The sequence below is a fragment of the Hesperophylax consimilis genome, chromosome 20, assembly GCF_061612785.1.
Source record: "Hesperophylax consimilis isolate HC1 chromosome 20, BYU_Hcon_1.0, whole genome shotgun sequence".
Lineage (NCBI taxonomy): Eukaryota > Metazoa > Arthropoda > Insecta > Trichoptera > Limnephilidae > Hesperophylax > Hesperophylax consimilis.
Genome location: NC_142855.1, coordinates 2,098,451 through 2,102,012, shown reverse-complemented (window position 1 = coordinate 2,102,012; position 3,562 = coordinate 2,098,451). Strand labels below are relative to the sequence as shown.

General features: G+C 35.2%; 1 long non-coding RNA gene across 1 annotated transcript; it reads right to left on the bottom strand.

The window, feature by feature from the left end:
- Positions 1-496: 496 nt before the first annotated feature.
- LOC149413901 (uncharacterized) lies at positions 497-3,184 on the bottom strand. Its single transcript, XR_016304111.1, has 3 exons — positions 2,937-3,184; positions 1,489-1,638; positions 497-1,353 (listed from the first exon to the last, which is right to left on the bottom strand). It is a non-coding gene; the product is annotated as an uncharacterized LOC149413901 (long non-coding RNA).
- Between the last annotated feature and the right edge of the window lie 378 nt (positions 3,185-3,562).

The following is a 3,562-nucleotide window of genomic DNA, read 5'->3' as shown; positions in this document are numbered from 1 at the left end:
AATACAATATTTAGTGAAAATAATGGGTATGTTTTAGTTTTATGTACCTTCGGTTACAGTGCATCCGTTGTCGTTAAGCGACACTTTGATGATGAATAAATATATTTGTTTGAGAGATCAGTTTCATCGTGCAACATCCCCGGCTCGAGAGTTATCTAATTGATGCGATGAAGTGGAGTTTTATCATTTCTGGCTATTAAACCAGGATAGCTTGGTTTGGATATTGAGTATCTTTTTTGCGAAATGTCATTAAGTTTAATTTGAATAAGACACGGCCAATAAGCCGGCATTATCGTTCTTCACCACATCAATAGTTTTGTTCTTGTTGGCCGTATTTTCTTCAAAATTGAGATACACTTTTAACGTTCTCAGATGCACGAGCTGTGTGAGTTGCGGAGCTGCTTCCAAAAAATGTTTAATAAAATGAAGCTTACTAACCTTAGCTTTACTAACGATTGTAAATTATTTCTTATTTAGTTCGTTTTACTCCATGGTGTTTAAGATTGTGTCTCGTCAGAGAGACTATTCGACAAAATGAATAGTTGCATTAAAAACATGAAAAAGGTTTTTCTCCAATGTGAGTCAGCATGTGGCTCTTCAGATTGCCCTTAAGAAAACATTAATAGTTGCATTCAGAACATGAAAAAGGTTTTTCTCAACTGTGAGTCAGCATGTGGCTCTTCAGATGGCCATTTTGAGAACATGAATAATTGCACTCGGAACATGAAAAAGGTTTTTCTCCACTGTGAGTCAGCATGTGTCTCTTCAGATGGCCATTTTGAGAACATGAATAATCGCACTCGGAACATGAAAAAGGTTTTTCTCGACTGTCACTGTGAATCAGCATGTGGCGCCTCAGATTGTCCTTAAGAGAACATGTATAGTTGCACTCAGAACATGAAAAAGGTTTTTCTCTACTGTGAGTTAGCATGCGTCTCTTCAGATTGCCCTTAAGAGAACATGAATAGTTGCAATCAGAACATGAAAAAGGTTTTTCCCCACTGTGAGTCAGCATGTGGCTCTTCAGAGAGCCCCTTTTAGAACATGAATAGTTGCACTCGAAACACGAAAAACGTTTTTCTACACAGTGAGTCAGCATGTGACTCGTCAGTTTGCTTTTTTTAGAACATGAATAGTTGCACTCGGCACATGAAAAAGGTTTTTCTCGTCTGTGATTCAGAAAGTGTCTCATCAGATTGCCCTTTCGAGAATATAAATTGTTGCACACCGAACATGACAAATGTTTTTTTCCAATATGGATGCGTAAGTGCCTTTTGAAATTCGACTTATGAGAATTGGAATAGGTACAATGAGGACAAAATAATTGTTTCTCCACAGGATGCACCTTCTGATCTGTAGAAAAAAAGAAAGTAATACGATTATAAAGGCATAATACGACTTAATATCTACACTTGGCGTAAAAAAGCACAGAAATTGATAACAACGATGGCAGAATTGTTAAATTTCAGAAAAAATAAGTGTTTTTACCGGACTGGACAATTCCTTCCAAGCGTTCTAAGCATTCCTTTTTTACATCCGGCAGGTCTATGTTAACTTCCATACAAGAGAATCCCCCATCATTATCTTCTCGGCGTCCGAGTTCCTCCTTGACGGTAATAGTCTCCACATTAATGCAAGCTATAAAACAACATGTACGTACATTGATCATCGATGTTAAACTCATTTAAAAAAAACCTTAAAATAGAAACAATAAAAAATCATTGATTTACCCTGCAGAAGTGAGAAATAAGAGAAGAGAGTTCCAGATTATTTTAAGAAAATTAATAAGAACGACCCCGAATGTCCACTTCAGAAGGAATAAGCATTTGCTCTTGATTACTTTCAGTATGGAGTTGTTGTTTTTAATTCAATGGAATGATGTTTTATTCCATCAATATGTATTTTTAACGAATGAGGATGAGGTGGAAACATGAGGAATCGAGCACTTATTGTAAGCATTGGCGGCTTCTGTGATCGTAGGGTGTGGTCACATTAAACAAATCACAAATAAACTCCTCAAAACAATACATATTTTCCTAAACATAAGAAATATATATAAAATAAAACAATTGAAAATAATATACTTGGCATTTTGCCAATCATTTATAAAATATGGAATAAATGCTTGGGAAAGAGCAACAAACTCGGCTATCGATTCATTAGAAATCGCACAGAAACCGATCTGAAAGGTTATATTAAAAAACATAGACTGACTGACACAGACCAAATATTCAACAGTTGTGACGTACTAGATATTCGCCAATTATACGTTAAAACACTACTAAACTACATTTTTGACCAAACAAACAAATTTCAACATGCACAAATTATCACTAACAGACCAGTTAGACAAGCGTACAAAGAAAACATAAAAACTCCGACGGTAAAAACAAGTTTTGGACAAATACACTATCAATACCATGCTATAAAAGCTTTCAATAGTTTAACACTTGAAAATAAAATTGAGGAAAATAAAAATAAATTCAGACACAAATTTACAAAATGGATTTAAGAACAAAAAATACAATGTTACCAAAATTTCATAACATAACATAAAAAAACTATACGTAACACACAAAGCTTTGGATGTTTCCGGCAAATATAAAAAAAAATCTGGTAAAAACTAAAATAACTGCCACTTAAGAGGACAGCGTTAACACACATATAATTTTCTGTCGCCATGACAATCCAAAATGGACTTGTATTTTTATTTTTTTTATTAAAGAAACAAACATTCCCGGGTTACGAATAATCTGAGAACATTTTAAAATCTCCAACTACCACCACAGTAAGCGGAAAAAGTTGCTTGTGTTGTTATGGAAGCTTAGCCAGCCGAGGAATTGAACACAATACGCCTGGGTGGGACCCAAGCGCGATGTCAACTCAGCAACCGACCGGTCTAATACAATTTATTTAACATAATCAATGCAACTCACTGGCTGTCTGAGTACTTTCCGCATATCGCAAACATTCTTTCTTTACATCTGGGAGGTCGAAATCCATATAAGTGTACGGCATTTCACCTCTGCCTTCTTCCTGGGGCCCTGGTTCCGTTTTGATGGAAACAGTTTCTGGATATACTAGATCCATGGCACCGCTGTTGCAGGGTTTGGTAATTGGTAAACGCACAAACAAATATATACACCTGAAACAAACATAGTTGTAACGTTATCCTATGAGCACAGGAAAGCATTTATATTATCGATTAGATCAACAGATATGAAGTGTCAACTTTAAGGTCAAGATAGTCACAATATGTATCCCTTATTTCAAATACCAGTTTCATATAAAATATCATTGTTTTGACAGAATATTCCAAGCAAAAAAAAAATTATAATATTAAATACAATACAATAAGTTGAAGTAAAACAGAGATCCCGGGTCCTAGCACAAAAGCATTTTCGTTTCTAGTAAATTCTCAACTTAAACGTCCATTCGTGTAAGAAAAAGGCGGACATTTAAATAATATGTGTGTATAAATGAAATAGATATAGGACGGGACAGTTTTTACGCACTTAAAAGTTGTGTCGAATACGACAAGATACGCTAACTCCCTTCCACT